Source organism: Carcharhinus amblyrhynchos, unplaced genomic scaffold, assembly GCF_965287045.1.
Source record: "Carcharhinus amblyrhynchos unplaced genomic scaffold, sCarAmb.v2.hapA scaffold_44, whole genome shotgun sequence".
NCBI lineage: Eukaryota > Metazoa > Chordata > Chondrichthyes > Carcharhiniformes > Carcharhinidae > Carcharhinus > Carcharhinus amblyrhynchos.
In genome coordinates, this window is record NW_027649785.1 from 3,200,372 (window position 1) to 3,219,079 (window position 18,708).

Genomic DNA, 18,708 nt, shown 5'->3' on the forward strand with positions numbered 1-18,708 from the left:
CTATAAAAGTTGCTGAGAGTCATAGCTGATGTGCCAAATTTCCTTAGTCTTCTGAGAAAGTAGAGGCATTGGTGGGCTTTCCTAACAATCGTGTCAGCATGGGGAACCAGGACAGATTGTTGGTGACCTGGACACCTAAAACTTTGAAGCTCTCAACCATTTCTATCCCCATTGATGTAGACAGAGGCATGTTCTCCTTTACGCTTTCTGAAGTTGATGACAATCTCCTTTTTTTGACATTGAGGGAGAGATTATTGTTGCCATACCAGCTCAGCAGATTCTCTATCTCGTTCCTGTACTCTGTCTCGTCATTGTTTGAGATCCGACCCATTACAGTGGTGTCATTAGCAAACTTGAAATTCAAGTTGGAGGGGAATTTGGCCACACAGTCATAGGTGTCTAAGGAGTATATAGTAGGGAGTTGAGAACACAGCCTTGTGGGGCACCGATGTTGAAGATGATTGTGGAGGAGGTGTTGCCTATCCTTACTGATTACGGTCTGTGGGTTAGGAAGTTCAGGGTCCAGTCGCAGAGGGAGGAGCTGAGCCCCAGGTCACGGAGTTTAGAGATGGGTTTTGCAGGAATAAGAACAACAAATAGGAGTGTAACATAGGTGTCATTGTTATCTAGGTGTTGCAAGTGTTTCCGCCACAGAAACTTGCTACACAGTATAACCAGGCCCACCACTTTGGTGTTATAATGTTGTTGGGGCAGGGGGGCGGTGTGACAATGCAACCCATATGCAGCAACACAGGTTCCTAGTAACCAAAGCCTGTGGTGATCATGGCCTTCCTCATCACTTTCATGTGCCTGAGCCTTGTTGTTGCCAGCCCTCCAGTGCCTGGGTGGTGTTGCTCATCATCGCCGTCCTCCACCTCTTCCACTTCCTCCTCCAACTGGGTGGCCTCCTCCCCACCGACACCCAGCTGGTTGGCCTCCACATCCTCCTCCACAAGGTCTCCTTGCTGCTGCGCCAGGTTGTGTGGGGCACAGGACACCTCCACTGTGCAGAATGATATCAGGGGGCTATACTGGAGGGTCTCGCCAGAGCGGTCCAGGCATCTGAACTGCATTTTGAGGAGCCCTTGAACGGACTGCAATACGGACCTCGTTATATTGGGTCTCCGCCACAGTCTCAGGCCTCCCCATAGGCGTTGTCAGCCAAATCCGAAACAGGTACACCTTGCCCCCACTAGCCATCCCTGAACCTTGGGCTCCTCCTCCAAGTCCTCTGAGACATTGGAGCTCCTCAATACAAAACGTTTTGCACACTGCTGGGGTGTCTGGCACAGATGTGCATGATGTTCAGCTGTGGTAACACACCAACTGCACATTTATTGAATGGGAGTCCTTTCTGTTCATGAATGTTCCTGGATTCTTCACTGGGGCCTTGAGGGCAACATGGGTGCAATTTATAGCCCTCTGCACAATTGGCATCCTCACGATGGCTACAAATCCTGCAGCCTGGACTTCCTGCTGGGCCTGGTCCAAGTGAAATTTAATATACTGGCCAGCCCAGACATACAGGGCATCCGTGACCTCCTTGATACACTCCTTGGATGGATGATTGGGAAATACCACAAAGGTCTCCACTGTTGAACTGGAAGATGGTGTAAAAGTTTAAGGCAGGCCTCACTTTCACAGCCATTGACAGTGGGTGCAACACACCCCCAACCCCTGTGCCCCGAGGTGCCAGGTCCTGCAACAAATGGAATAGGTGTCACACCATCTCCTTTTGGAGCCAGATCTGTCAGTGGCATGCAATATCCAACAGCTGTTCAAAGGACACTCACATACAGAGCTGCTGGGGTGTCCACCTCTTTCTTTACCTGCCCCTCCCCATGTCTCTTGGGGCGAATGACAGCCTTGTCCTGCCTCTGGCAACCATCTCCATCTCCTCCTGTGAGTGGTAAGGCCTGGGCCTCCTCTGTCTATAATTCATCCTCCTGCTCCTCAGTGCAAACAGCAACCAAAAGAACAGCAAGATCAACAGGTTGCATTGCAAAAGCCATCTTGTCAATCTGAAGGCGGGGGGTGGTGGGGGAATTTGGGGAAGGGAAGATATAGATGGAGAAGTTAAAGAACTCTGCTTGCTCCCAGCCCAGAACCACACAGTCCCCATAGCCCCCCTCTGATCCAAAATGCAACATGGCCGTCACAAACTACTCCCTGCCCTCCCCCCTCCCAGCAGCAGGAGCAATTTGAAAGCAGAGACTTCCCTCTCTGCTCAAGCACCTGAATGCGACTTTTATACTTGGTGTTTTCCTGACCGATCCAGCTGCAGTGAACATGGTGGTTAAGGCAGATGAGTTGGGATGATTTGGGAGTGAAGCTCGCTAATTACATTAAATGATGAATGCAAAAAAGTGCAAATTGACATTTCACCCATTTTGGGCAGGGTCCCAATTTTTTTTTGTTGGTAAAATGGAAATGGGCTCAAAACAGATGCCATTCCTGCTAGTCACATCATGCCTGATTTTACAACGTTTTCCTGCTGCAAAACAGGTGTGATGTGTGTTTTAGGAAATGATAAAAGAATGTTAAATACTGGTAGTTTTTTGACATTAGAGAGAGAGAAAGACTGACTTGCATTTATAAAGCAACCTGCAAAATCTCAAAATATTTTACTGTTAATGAAGTATCTTATGAAACATTGGCATGTCATAATGCAGGGTAAATGGCAGCCAATTCACATACAACAAGGTCTCACAAACAGTGCAATGTAATGGGTTAATACAATATCTATGGTAATGAGTGATGTAAAAGGAGATCAGCAGTATGTGCTAGATACTCAGGAGAGAGGATGGAATAGGCTGTACTCATGAAAGAGATATGTATTCTGTGACCTACCTTATACATAATTATGATAATCCTAGGACTTACATGGGGAATTCCTGATTGACCTCCCAGTAGCACTCGTGGAATAAGAGTTCTTGCAGTGATTGGTAATTGCCTAACCAGGTGGAACTCGTATCCCAAGCCCCTGATAAAGTGGACCCCTGAGCAGGTCCAATATTCTATCGTGATGGATGGGACTTGTGGTTTAGACTTTCTCTAATTAAACATCGTTCCTTTCCTGTTGGCGTCCTGATTACTACCAGAGAGTAAGAACAAAGAACAACAACAACAACAACAAAGAACAACAAAGAACAACAACACAACACAGCACGGGAAACAGGCCCTTCGGCCCAACGAGCCCGCGCCGCCGTCCCACTGTCTCAGTGACCTATTCATGATTTTAGTCTACGCCTAATGTGCGAGGATCAGGGAGGTCCAATTTAGGGACAATTTAGTACCCAATCAATCAGCCTAAGACTACAGTCTCACTAAATAAGATAGGCCACACATACCTACAACTAGCAGCCACGCCACCAATCTGTGAAACATGGCAGTGGTGCCAACAATCTAAAGGAGGGTTGGTGCTATCGACAGGACCACAGCAAAAAAAGTGTAAAACCTGGTAAAAGGAGGAATCTACAAACATTAAGAAGGGAGCAAACTGGAAGGTGTAAATGAAGAAGATAAGTGGTGAACAGTCACTGCCCCCTACCCTGCCCATTTAAAAGGCTCAAGGGCCTGCAGAACAAAGAACAACACAGCACGGGAAACAGGCCCTTCGGCCCAACGAGCCTGCGCTGCCATCTTAACAATGTGTTTTTCCTCCTTCACCCTTGACCCATGTCTATGCTTATGGTACCCCCATTGGAAACCAGATTAAAGGGGAGAATAATTTAGGGGCCAATGTCCTTGGGGCCCTGAGAGAAAAGGAGACGGCGGATCCTGTCGGATGGTTCCCTGAGCAGACTTTCAGTGTCGTCTGGCAGAATGTCTCATCACCAGAACTCACAAACAAACACAAGACTTGGCTTGGCTGGTAATGAGAAGGGCACTTCCTGTCAGATCCTTCATGCACGCTCAAGGAGTCAACACCACCGCTCGCTGCTCTCGAAACGGCTGCGGGGGTGATGAGACGGTCGCACACCTCCATGTGGAATGTGTCTTTGCAAAGAAGGTCTGGAGTGAGATGCAGTGGTATTTGTCGAAGTTCATCCCGAGCAGCTCGGCGACGCAGGACTCTGTGCTCTACGGGCTGTTTCCGGGGACGCACACCAGACAAATATCAACTGCTGCTGCAAGGTCATCAATTTGGTGAAGGACGCACTTTGTTCCGCCCGAAACTTGCTGATCTTCCAGTGCAAAAATTCATCCTTCACTGAGTGTTGCAGATTGGCACATTCCAAGGTCCAGGACTACGTGCTGAGGGACACTCTCGAGCTTGGAGCAGCTGCTGCAAAGGCAAAATGGGGAAAGGCTACCATTTAAAGCCTTTCAGCCGAGGCAGACCAAGGACCTGATAAATGTAGAACACCCTCAGGCTGCATAACTATGTGCTAATCTGACAAAACAACAGCACACAGTGAAATCTGGTGAATGTATATAGTTTAAAGAACTGAAATGTAATGAAAGGAATATCTTGTAACTAAGCATTGTTAAAAATGACTAGTCCTTTTTGCACTGTTTGTAACCTCGAGACAGTGTTTGAAGAGACCTCTGCAGACTTTAAGACTACAAACTCTTTGACAAATATTTTAGCCTAAAATGAAAACTTGTAGTAGAGCAAGTGCACTTTAACCAAAGATCCCAAAAACCAGTGGAATCAATCAAATGTTTTCTGAACAACCAATGTCACCTAGCTAGGACTTAGGATACATCAAAAGATGAAACTTAATCACAACCGCATTGTTGCCAGGTTCCATGATGAACAGTGCTCAGATTTTTTACAGACCAAAGACGACCTCATTCTGGATCAAACAGTTCAATCTGCAAGGCAGGCAGAATTCAGAGAGATAAATTGGGCTTCAATTTGGCACAACACCGAGGATCTGATTGACTCCATTAATGATAGGCCAAGGGTGATAGCTCCACCCATTCAAAAACACACCAAAATAGGCAAAATAGCAAACCCTAGAGCAGCCACTTTGTGTTGCTTACATTATTATGCAAAGAAATAGCAGAGACACTAAGATTGCCCAGCAGAGGGTGCAGGGTGTTTCCATAGCAGAAAGACTGGACATTTCAAGCACTTCTGTAAGCTTAACAACCTTAACAGAGAAGGAAAACAAGAGCATATTTATGAAATGCACACTATCCAAGAAATTGGAAATAGTGACAGAGACAAAATTACAGAGTTCTTAGGGAAGTAAAATGATCTTGATCAAGACTATTGGTCAGTTATAGTAGCAGTTAAAGACTTTTGACACCAAGTTTAGAATTAATACTGGAGCTGTAGTTAACATATTAGCTGATCATCTGCACTGGCTTCAATCAATACCCTTCCATCCATCAAATATTACATTGCAAGATCCAGGTGGCAAAACCTACTAATAAATGGTTGGCTAATTACCAATTTCTGCTACACAGAATGACAGATTTTTGATTCTCTTCATATTGTTTACAACCAACAAATAGATAAATTTTACTGAGTGGAGATGTTGATATACTACTGAGTATTCTTGAAAAACTGAATGATGACTTGCAACTGGATGCTATTCATGGAAAAATTTCCAAAGAAGCAGTGGAATTGTAACCTACAGCAGCTGAAATTTATTCACTGAGCAGTGGCATGCTCCATCACAGAGACACCATCCACTAGATCCCAGGCAGAGGTTAATGTTGTGGATCTCTCAGTTCTTTATGAAGCCGAACAGGAGGATGTGGATACAGAAGGCGCTGTATGATAGTCACTGGCCATCTGCAAGAATGGGTTGGCTCTTTTCTGAAGAGGATAATGAGGAAGAAACCATTCTAGCTTTGGATGATTCATTGCAAGATGAAGTCCAATCGACAGCCAAACTATGTGTGTTCTTTTTTGAGGAGTCAGCTGTGTCTACTGCAGCAGAGCAGCGTTCAGATCCTTGTCCCACTGAACCTACAAATGCGATGCTCTGTGTATTGCCGGTTAACCATGAAGAGTTGTCCAGGGAGAATGACATGCTAGAGGCTCACACTGTCCGAGTGTTGATAGAACCTGTCACCTAGGTGAAAGTAAGTTGACGACGACATTTCAGCCACAGCTGAAAGTCATTTTCCCACGAGAGCTGTTCTCCAGAGTAGAAGCTGAGGCAGAATCCTTGGAGTCCGCTTCAGAATCCTGTACAAGAAATTCATCTTCATATTGTCTTCAAGATTCAATTCGTTGTGGAAAATGGTGTTGCGTAAACTTTTAGTCCTCTAAAATTCTTCCCATTGCCCAAGCAATGAGAAAAGTGTGGGACTGTTATCACTGCCTATACAAAATGAATGTACTTTCTGAAACGTCATCAGGAAATCACCTCTTCATTTCCTGCAATGTCTATAGGAATTGTTTTGTTCTTCTCTGTTCATCCAGATTCATTGCAATCTCATGTCTTTGGTATCATTTTGTCCAGAATGCAGTAGTGAATAATGTGGCTGTGAGAGTCTTCATTGGAGTGAAAGATCCTTCGACTTCTCAGGTCTTTCCCCAGTGTGAAGATTCCTGATTGAGTCCTAATTTTTTCTCTCTTGGGAAGAATCAGTAAAAGTGAGTAATAGAAATACAATGTAAGTATTTAAAACATTTTTCAACATTGCTGTCAGCAAAACCAGTTTGAAGTAACTGCCAGAGTAAAACTATAGTCTCTCTAGATAAGATAGGCCACACTTACCAACAGCCACCAGCACATGAAAGATACAACAATGCAATAATGTTGAGATAATCCATTTTAATGAGTTGGTTAAAAATAATCGGTCAGGAATAAATGGTCTGCCCTCCTTTTACATGCACCCGAGAGGGCAGATGGAATCCAAATTTAACATTTCACTAAAAAAAGAAACCTTCACCTTGTAAAACGTGACCAGGGCACATGTGAATATTAACACCAGAAAGGATGTAGTATCCCAGTACACAAAAAGTGAATTCACATTGGTGGTGGGGAGAGACTGTGATTATCTGTGCATTTAACAATAAAACTAGCTCTTCCAATCCAGGAGTCCCACAAGTCACTGCTTGTTGTGTTTGTAGCATTTGGACTATCTGACTGAAACAGGAGAACTAAGTGGAACAATCTGTCTCAACATCTTGTTAGCTTATTGAGCATAAAGTTCAGAACATTAAAAATAATCTGATAGGCATTTTATTGTTAAACCAGTACATCAGTTTCTACATTTTTTAAGGCCACAAAACGTACTTTAAAACAGTATGCCCAAGGAGTTAGATGATGTAATGGGTTAATGCAGGGATGTTCATTCTCTGGCAAAGGGCTCTGACAACGAGCCCAGATTCAAAATGTTTGTTTTTCTCTACGGCTGCCATCAGACTTGCTGAGATTTTCCAACATTTCCTGTTTTTGTTTCAGATTTCAGCATCTGCAGTATATTTCTTTTATCTTAGGCATAGAGTCATAGAGGTTTACAGCATGGAAACAGGCCCTTTGGCCCAGCATGTCCATGCCACCCTTTTTGTTCTAAGCTAATCCCAATTGCCCGCATTTGGCCCATATCCCTCTATACCCATCATACCCATGTAACTATCTAAATGCTTTTTAAAAGATAAAATTGTACACGCCTTTACTACTACCTCTGGCAGCTTGTTCCAGACACCGACAACTCTCTGTGCATCACTTTCCTGTTCCTCCTTTGGTTATTACAGTCGATATATTGAGTCCATATCACAAAGTGGTCCTATTAGATTTTTTTTTTTAATTCTTGGGATGTGGAAATATCTTAGGGTTGAGTCTCTTGTTTGTCTGAGCTGCATATGGAGTTTTGGAGGTTACTAATTTAAATCCCTATGGTTCATTAATAGTAAGTGCTGGCCCAGTCAGCCATGACAGTAATATAAAAACAGACATGGGTGCCTGATTTGGAATTTATCCATCAAGAGACAACCTCAGGCCTACAAACTTCAAATAAGACAAATCAGCAATCAATAAACAATTCAACTTTGAGTGGCCAAATGTACAGTTTTCTAGAGATAGCACTTGGGGATGAATAGAATCAAACATTGCAGAATTCTACGGTTAAAAGTAATGTCAGAAAATGATGAGTTTGTGGAAAGGTGATTAATTACTTTACAAACATCTTGGGTTGGACAGGATCATTTTGGTATCTATGATTCTATTGTAAGTATGGTGGCCACATGCAGAGGCCAGAAATACTGGACATAACTAACATACACCCCTCGACCTGTCCATTCCCACATATGCACAAACACAAAAATGGCTGGGGCAAGCTAAGGCCTAATGGACTTGTCTGTATAAAGAACAAAGAACAACACAGAACAGGAAACGGGCCCTTCGGCCCAACAAGCCCGTGCCGCCATTTTAACATTGTGAGTGCACTCTTCTACCTTTGTCTATGCCTATTGGACTCCACAATAAAGGTGTGCAAGTTTAGAGGATTATAACCAGATTGAGGGACGCCTAATTTAGGGACAATTTGTTAACACCAATCAGCCTAAGAGCATGTTTTTTGGGGTGTGGGAGGAAACCAGAGCACCCGGAGAAAACCCACGCAAGCACGGGGAGAATGTGTAAACTCCCACAGACACTTGCCCAAATCCATGTATCTGCACAGCAAACAGTGATAGTCACTGCACTGTCATGTTGCCCGTCAGCTGGTCCAGTTTAAGCGTACACTAACGATGTGAAGCACTAGGCAACTCTCGAAGCAACATCCAAGAGCAGCCCTCGCACGACCCACCGCGTGTATGCCCCTTGTTGGACAACAAGGCAGACCGAATTACCTGTGGAATTTAAAAAAAAAGACCATCAACAAACACAACTTATACAGACATTCACGGAATCCCCAGGTGCTCAAACGTAAGATAGGTGAGCCATAAAATATGTTGGACAGTCCATAGGAATCTATTGATTCCCAGGAACATCCTGAGGCTCTTGATCCTTATTTAGAACAATCTTTTATACCCCTCCATCTCTAGTTTGCTCACGTGCCTATCTAGGTAAGCCTTAAACAACTCTAACGTGCCTGCCTCCACCACCCTACTTGGCAGTGCATTCCAGGCCCCCACAACCCTCTGTGTGAAAAACCTCCCTCTAACATCTGAATTATATAATTATATAAATCTATAAGAGTGATGGTCTACACCTGAATCAGAGGGGAACCAATATCCTGGGGGGTAAATTTGCTAAGGCTATGCAGGGAGGTTTAAACTGATTCGGAGGGGGGGTGGGATCCTGAGTAGAGGGGGCGAAAGTGAGGGGGGCATAGATGGCGACTGCAATGCACGGCATCGTGGGGCTGGGGCGGAGCAGGGTTTGAAATGCGTATACTTTAATGCGAGGAGTATTCGCAATAAAGTGGATGAACTTGCAGCGTGGATCAGTACCTGGGACTTTGATGTTGTGGCCATTTCAGAGACATGGATAGAGCAGGGTCAGGAATGGTTGTTGCAGGTCCCGGGGTTCAAATGCTTTAGTCGGAGTAGAGAAGGAGGTAGAAGGGGGGGTGGGGTAGCATTATTGGTCAAGGACTGTATCACAGTGTCAGAGAAGAAGTTTGATGAGGACTTGTCAGTTGAGGTAGTATGGGCGGAGATTAGGAATAGGAGAGGAGAGGTCACCCTGTTGGGAGTCTTTTATAGACCTCCTAAAAGTTCTAGAGAGGTTGAGGAAAGGATTGCAGAGACGATCCTGGTTAGGAGTGAAAGTAATAGGGTAATTGTTATGGGGGACTTTAACTTTACTAATATTGATTGGAATTGCTATAGCTCTAGCTCGTTAGAGGGGTCAGTTTTTGTACAAAGCGTGCAGGAGGGTTTTTTGAGTCAGTATGTAGATAAGCCAACTAGAGGTGAGGCTATATTGGATTTGGTGCTGGGAAATGAGCCAGACCAGGTGCTAGACTTGGAAGTTGGTGAGAATTTTGGTGATAGGGACCACAATTCGGTTACGTTCACCTTAGTGATGGAAAGGGATAGGCATGAACCTCGGGCCAGTAGTTTTAGCTGGGGGAAGGGTAATTATGAGGCCATTAGGAGAGAATTAGGAAGCATAGGTTGGACTAGGAGATTACAGGGACTGGGAACGTCCGAAATGTGGAGTTTTTTCAAGGAGCAGCTACTGCGAGTCCGTGATAGGTATGTCCCTGTCAGGCAAGGAGGAATTGGTAGGGCTAGGGAACCGTGGTGCACTAAAAAAGTTGATTCGTTGGTTAAAAAGAAAAAGGAGGCTTATGTTCGGATGAGACTTGAGGGCTCGGGTAGTGCACTAGAAAACTTTAGATTGGCTAGGAGGGAGTTGAAGAGTGAGTTAAGAAGGGCTAAAAGAGGACATGAGAAGACTTTGGCTGATAGGATTAAGGAGAATCCTAAGGCATTCTATAGGTATGTCAAGAACAGAAGGTTGGTTAGGGCAAGATTAGGGCCAGTTATAGACAGCAGAGGGAAGTTATGTGTGGAACCGGAAGAGATTGGAGAGGCGTTGAACCAATATTTCTCTTCGGTGTTCACGTAGGGGGACGAGAATATAGCTGAGGAGGACACTGGGTTGCAGGGGAGTAGAATAGACAGTATTACAGTTGATAAGGAGGATGTGCTGGATATTCTTGAGGGATTGAAAATAGATAATAGAAATAATAGAAAATAGATAAGTCCCCTGGTCCGGATGGGATTTACCCTAGGATTCTCTGGGAGGCAAGAGAAGTGATTGCAGAGCCTCTGGCTCTGATCTTCAGGTTGTCGTTGGCCTCTGGTATAGTACCGGAAGATTGGAGGTTAGCGAATGTTGTCCCATTGTTTAAGAAGGGGAACAGAGACTTCCCCGGGAATTATAGACCGGTGAGTCTCACTTCTGTTGTGGGCAAGGTTTTAGAAAAAATTATTAGGGATAGGATTTATGGTTATTTGGAGAGTAATGAATTGATTGGAGATAGTCAGCATGGTTTTGTAGCGGGTAGGTCGTGCCTTATTGAGTTTTTTGAAAAAGTGACCAAAGAGGTGGATGGGGGTAAGGCAGTTGACGTGGTATATATGGATTTTAGTAAGGCGTTTGATAAGGTTCACCATGGTAGGCTTCTGCAGAAAATGCAGATGTATGGGATTGAGGGTAATCTAGGAAATTGGATCAGGAATTGGCTAGCAGATAGGAGACAGAGGGTGGTGGTTGATGGTAAATATTCGTCATGGAGTTCGGTTACGAGTGGTGTGCCTCAGGGATCTGTTTTGGGGCCACTGCTGTTTGTAATCTTTATTAATGATCTGGATGTTGGGTGGATTAGTAAATTTGCTGATGACACCAAAGTCGGAGGTGTGGTAGATTGTGAGGAAGGGTGTCATAGTTTGCAGGAAGACTTGGACAGGTTGCAGAGCTGGGCCGAGAGGTGGCGGATGGAGTTTAATGCGGAGAAGTGTGAGGTAATTCACTTTGGTAGGAATAACAGATGTGTTGAGTATAGGGCTAACGGGAGGACTTTGAATAGTGTGGATGAACAGAGGGATCTAGGTGTGTGTGTACATAGATCCCTGAAAGTTGGGAATCAAGTAGATAGGGTTGTTAAGAAGGCATATGGTGTCTTGGCGTTTATTGGTAGGGGGATTGAATTTAGGAGTCGCAGCGTCATGTTGCAACTGTACACAACTCTGGTGCGGCCGCACTTGGAGTACTGTGTGCAGTTCTGGTCCCCACATTACAGGAAGGATGTGGAGGCTTTGGAGAGGGTGCAGAGGAGGTTTACCAGGATGTTGCCTGGTATGGAGGGGAGGTCCTATGAGGAGAGACTGAGGGATTTGGGGTTGTTTTCGCTGGAAAGAAGGCGGCTAAGAGGGGATCTTATTGAAACATATAAGATGATTAGAGGTTTAGATAGGGTGGACAGTGATAGCCTTTTTCCTCGGATGGAGAAAGCTAGCACGAGGGGGCATGGCTTTAAATTAAGGGGTGGTAGTTATAGGACTGATGTCAGGGGTAGGTTCTTTACCCAGAGGGTGGTGAGGGACTGGAATGCCCTGCCTGCCGCGGTTGTAAATGCGCCTAGTTTGGGGGCGTTTAAGAGATCCGTGGATAGGTTTATGGACGAAAAGGGATTGGTTTAGGTTAGTGGGTCATTGTTTTTTAACTGGTCGGCGCAACATCGTGGGCCGAAGGGCCTGTTCTGTGCTGTAATGTTCTATGTTCTATACCTCGCCCCCCCCCTCACCCTAAGCCCGTGGCCCCTCGTAATTTTCGTATCCAAGCTGGGAAAAAGCTTACCACTATTCACTCTATCTATACCCTTCATAACCTTATATACCCCTATTAAATTTCTCCTCATTCTCCAGCTTTCTAAGGAGAACAGCCCCAATTTGCCCAATCTCTTCTCATAGCCAAGTCCTTCCATACCAGGCAGCATCCTGGTAAACCTCCTCTGCACTCTCTCCAGGGTCTCCACGTCCTTCCGGTAGTACGGCGACCAGAACTGGACGCAGTACTCCAAATGCGGTCTAACCAACGTTCTAAACAACTGCAACATCAGACGCCAGCTTTTATACTCTATACCCCTTCCTATAAAAGGCAAGCATACCATGAGCCTTCTTCGCCACCTTCTCCACCTGTACTGCCACCTTCAAGGACTTGTGTACTTGCACACCTAGGTCCCTCTGTGTTTCTATACTCTTAATAGTCCTACCATTTATTGTATAACTCCCCCCTACATTATTTCTTCCAAAATGCATCACCTCGCATTTATCTGGATTAAATTCCATCTGCCATTTCTCTGCCCAATATATCTGCCTATCTATATCCTGCTGTATTACCTGACACTGCTCATCACTATCAGCAAGTCCAGCCATCTTCGTGTCATCTGCAAACTTGCTGATCACACCACTTACTCCCTCTTCCAAGTCATTTATGTAAATTACAAAGAGCAAAGGACCCAGTACTGAGTCCTGCGGCACACCACTAGTGACAGAACTCCAGGTAGAAAAAGACCCTTCCACTACTACCCTCTGTCTCCCGTTACCAAGCCAGTTCTCAATCCATCTAGCCACCTGTCCTTGTTTGACTTTGTCAAATGCCTTACTGAAATCCATATAGATGACATCTATGGCTCGTCCCTCGTCAACCATTTTTGTCACCTCCTCAAAAAAATTCTACCAGATTCGTAAGGCACGACCTCCCCTTTACAAAGCCATGTTGCCTATCACTAATCAGATTGCCATGCTCTAAATGCGTATACATCCTATCTCTAAGAATCCTCTCCAACAACTTCCCTACCACTGATGTCAAACTCACTGGCCTATAATTACCCAGGTTATCCCTACTACCCTTTTTAAACAACGGTACCACGTTTGCTATCCTCCAGTCCTCTGGAACCTCAGCTGTGTCCAAAGAAGAGACAAAGATTTGCGTCAGAGGCCCAGCAATTTCATCTCTCATCTCCCTAAGCAGCCTAAGATAAATGCCATCAGGCCCCGGAGATTTATCAGTTTTAATACTACCTAAAAACCCTAACACTTCCTCCCTCGTAATGGATATTTCCTCCAACGGGTCTACAACTCCCTCCAAGACACTACCAGACAACAAGTCCCTCTCCTTCGTGAATAATGACGTAAAGTATTCATTCAGGATCTCCCCCAATTCCCTCTGCTTCTAAGCATAGTTCCCCTCCTCTGTCCCTAAGAGGACCGATTTTTTCTTTAACCGCCCTTTTGTTCCTAACATAGGAGTAAAATGCCTTTGGGTTTTCCTTAATCATATCTGCCAAGACCATTTCGTGCCCCTTTTCTGCCCTTCTAACTTCCTGTTTGAGTTCCCTTCTACTCTCTCTGTATTCTTCCGTTCCCAGTTGCTTGGACCTAACATACGCCTCTCTTTTCTTCACGATCAAGTCCTCAGTATCCCTCGTTATCCACGGCACTCTAATCCTACCTTTCCTATCCTTCCTCTTTATAGGCACATATCTGTCCTGCAACGTTATCAGTTGTCCCTTAAAAGACTCCCACATGCTGGACGTGGACTTACCCTCAAACAACCTCTCCCAATCAGTGGCTATAAGTTCCTGCCTAATCGGCTGTAGCTAGCCTTCCCCCAATTTGGCACCCTCCTCTTTGGGCAGCACTCATCCTTTTCCATTAGTATTCTGAAGTAGTCATGATGTGGATATGCCGGCGTTGGACTGGGGTAAACACAGTAAAAAGTCTGACAACACCAGGTTTAATTGGTTGGACTTAAACCTGGTGTTGTCAGATTTTTTACTATCCTGAAGTAGACAGAATTGTGGTCACTATTTGCCACATGTTCCCCTTCTGAAACCTTGACCACCTGACCAGACTCATTTCCCAGAACTAGATCCAGTGTAGCCCCCTCTCTAGTCAGGCTAACTACATATTGCTCCAAAGAACCTTCCAGTACACATTTTACAAATTCCTCCCCGTCCAGACCCCCAGCCCTAGGCACCTTCCAATCCACACCAGGGAGATTAAAGTCTCCTGCTACAACAACCCTATTTTAATTAATATATTTACTTAATTAATTAATATATTAATAAACTATAATTAATTAAATCTACTCCACACATTTCGTGAGTCAGTCCTTGTTGTGAAAGAGCTATCACTTCCTTCTATGTCCCCAGTTCTTTCTATATAATTTACTTTTCAACGTTTCTCCATTTCACTGCTGTTGTTGGGGATTCTGCTGTGAGTCTGCATCATAACAACCCTGTGAATATATTATGAGGAATCCATATCTTCATGAACTGAATCCATATCTCTAAACCCTGTGTGTTTTTAAAACTTGGAATGACATTTGAATTTTTTAAGAAGGCTACCAGCTCACTTTGGTCTGTGAGCATGATGCTGTTTAATGAAATCACATGATTTCATCTAGCTGAGCAGCAAGACAGCCGGTGGGAGAAGAATTAAAACAAAAAACTGTTGTTGCTAGGCCTTGGACTACTGCTAATTGGCTGAATACACTCAGGCTGGGAGATGCTCACTCTGAACATTTTGCCTTGAACCGTGTGCTGTTGTGCCTCGGAAGCAAACTGTGAAGGAAAACTCTTGTGCTCTGGACTGCAGAAAATACTGAGGAGGATGTTCTTTCCAAGAAGCTTTACCAGACTGATTCCTGGGATGGTAGGACTGACCTATGAGCAGAGAGTGAGTCAGTTAGCAATATATTCACTGGAGTTTAGAAGAACGAGGGGGGGGGATCTCATAGAAACGTTTAAAATTCGAACAAGACAAGATGCAGAAAGGATGTTTCCGATGGTGTGGGTCTCCAGAACAAGGGGTCACAGTCCAGGGATTGAGGGTAAATCCCTTAGGACTGAGATGAGGAGAAATTTCTTCACCCAGAGAATGGTAAGCCTGCGGAATTCGCTACCAGTTGAGGCCAAAACATTAAATGCTTCAAGAAGCATTTAGATATAGCTCTTGGGCAGAAGGGAATCAAGGACATGGGAGAAGGTGAGATCAGGCTATTGAGTTGGATAATCAGCCATGATCATAATGAATGATGGATCAAGCTCATTTTCAGCTGCAAATGTCTTAGCTCATAACTAATTTGTACTGAAAGCCAGAAAAACTACAACAAGCAAAAGTTAACAGAGACAACGCTACAATCTTACCTTCTCGCCCCCGGAGGCCAATGGGTGTGGCAAGTCAGTAAGGTTGTGTCTGATTTCTCACCTCTCACAAATCTTATCAGCATTGGCAATGAGGCTGAATATTTAAAAATATTTAATTGCTTATTTACATAGAATTAGTGAGCCCAGGACAGAATTGTCTGGGCCTATTCACTTCTGTGGCCTCACCGGAAAAGGTTCTCTTCGGCGAGAGTCACTTATGGTCGCCCCATCAATGGGGACTAAACGTAATGACCTCACCGGTAGACTAGGAGCCATTGAGTCACCCTGGGAGATCAGGGGCAGGGGAATGCTCCTTGGGCACTGCCAGCTTTGGCCAAAGAGAATGTGACCTGAGGGAATTGGGCCAAATGAGGGGGCAGGGCAAGATCAGGAGTGGGATGGGAACCACTGCCACTCTGCAACAGTGATCATTGGCGGTGGTATCGCTACCACTCTGCAATGGTGATCGGTGGGGAGGGGAGGGGGGTCGTGTTGTTCCAGGTGGGGTGGGGGGGCGGCTCATGATCAGCTAGAGTGCTCCATAGTAGCAGGGGAGAGATGGGGGGTGCAGTTTAGATCATGGAGGCTGGCTAATAGCAACAGAGGCAATGACAGGTCTCCATGCTTTCAGAGCACAGAAACCTGCACATGCGCAATGGCACACTGTAATGCTATCAGCTGGCTTTTGAGTGATTTGGGCCCTGTCCAGTCCCCCTACTGGTGAATTTCAAGCTTGTGAAGATCTTTTCCCCCAGTGTGCGTAAGATTTGACTTTTAACTCACCCAAAAGACAAATTCCCAAGGCTAGATGGCATCTATCCCTAATTGTGAGGGAGACAAGAGATGAAATTGCTGGGTCTCTAACAGAAATCTTTGTTTTTTTGTTAGCCACTGGTGAGGAACCAGAGGATTGGAGGATATCCAGTTTATTTAAGAAGGGTAGCAAATATAACCTGGGTTATATAGGCCAGTTAGCTTGACATCAGTGATAGGGAAACTGTTGGAGAAGGTTCTTAGGAATAGGACCTATACAATTTGGAACTGAATGGTCTTGTTAACACAGTAAGAAATCTCTCAACACCCGGTTAAAGTCCAACAAGTTTATTTGATAGAAAACCCACAAGCTTTCAGAACACTGTTCCTTCATCAGGTGAGGGGAATGTTCCATACACCTGATGAAGGAACAGCGTTCCAAAAGCTTGTGGGTTTACTATCAAATAAACTTGTTGGACTTTAACCTGGTGTTGAGAGACTTCTTACTGTATTTACCCCAGTCCAACACTAGCATCTCCACATCATGGTCTTGTTAGTGACAGACAGCATGGTTTTGTACGTGAGAGATCATGTCTCACTAATTTGAGTTTTTGGAGGAGGTGACAGAAATTATTGATGACGGAAGGGTTGTGGATGTTGTCTACATGGACTTTAGTAAGACATTTGACAAGGTCCCTCCTGGCAGGCTGTGCAAAAGATTAAATCTCACAGGCTCAGTGGTGAACTAACTAAATGGATTCAGAATTGGCTTAGCCATCGAACAAAAGGTAGCGGTGAAAGGTTTTTTTTCTGAATGGAGGTCTGTAACTAGTGGTGTTCTGCAGGGATCAGTGCTGGGACCTCTGCTATTTGTAATATATATAAATGACTTGGAAGAAGATGTAGCTTGTCTGAGTTTGCGGATGATACTAAGATTGGTGGAGTTGTGGATTGTGATGAAGATTGTCAGAGAATACAGCAGGATATAACTAAACTAGAAAATTGAGCGATAGATGGAATTTAATCTGGACAAACGCGAGGTGATGCATTTTGGTAGATCCAATTCAGGTGGGAGCTTTAAAATAAATGGCAGAACCATCAGGAGCAGAGAGACACAGAGATCTGGGAGTACAGATCCACAGATCTTTAAAAGTGGCAGCACAGGTGGAAAAGATGGTGAAGAAAACATATGGCATGCTTGCATTCATTAGACAGGGCATCAAGTATAAAAGCTGGCAAATTATATTACAGTTGTATAAAATGTTGGTTAGGCCATGTTTGGGATTCTGTGTCCAATTCTGGTCACACACTACCAGAAGGACGTGGAAGGTTTGGCGAGAGTGCAGAAAAGGTTTACCAGGATGCTGCCTGGTATGGAGGGTATTAACTATGAAGAGAGATTGAATAAACTGGGATTGTTCTCTCTGGAAGGACAGGCGACCTGATAGGTATGAGAGGTATAGACGGGATGAACAGTTGGAAGCTTTTTCCCTGGACGGAAATGACAATTGCAAAGGGGCACAAGTTCAAGATGGGGGGGTGAGCTCATTTAAGACTAATCACATGAACAAGCGGGGAATAGAGAGATACGAGCAGTTGGTTAGATAGTAAAAAAATGATCGGCGCAGGTTTGGAAGGGCTGAAGGGCCTGTTCCTGTACTATAGTATTCTTTGTTCTAAAAGAGGTGCTATTTTCCTTTTTTCAGGACTTTGAATTTGTTTGGTAAGATTGCCCCCAATCTTTCTCCCAACATTTTTCTGATTTCCAATGAGTATACTCAGTCTACTCAGTCTCTCCTCATTAGCCAACCCTCAACTCTGGAATCAACCTAGTGAATCTCCTCTGCATCCCCTCCAGTGTTAGTATATCCTTTCTCAAGTAAGGAGACCAAAAGTGTACTCGGTACTCCAGGCGTGGCCTCACCAGCACCTTATTCAGCTGCAACATACCCTCAACTATTTTTAAACTCCATCCCTCTAACAATGAAGGTCAAAATTCCATTTGTCTTCTTAATTACCTGCTGCATCTGCAAACCAACTCCTTAAGATTCCTGCACAAGGACACCCAGATCCCTCTGCACAGCAGCATGCTGCAATTTTTTACCATTTAAATAATAGTCCATTTTGCTGTTATTCCTACCAAAATGAAGACCTCACACTTACCAACATTGTACTCCATCTGCCAGACCGTCACCCAATCACAGACTATCTACATCCCTTTGCACTCTTTCAGCGTTCACAGCACACTTTGCTTTTCCACCCATCTTAGTGTCATCTGTGAATTTTGACACACTATACTACCTGTGATGCCACTTTTAGGGAATTATGTATCTGTATTCCCAGATCCCTCTGTTTTACTGCACTCTTCAATGT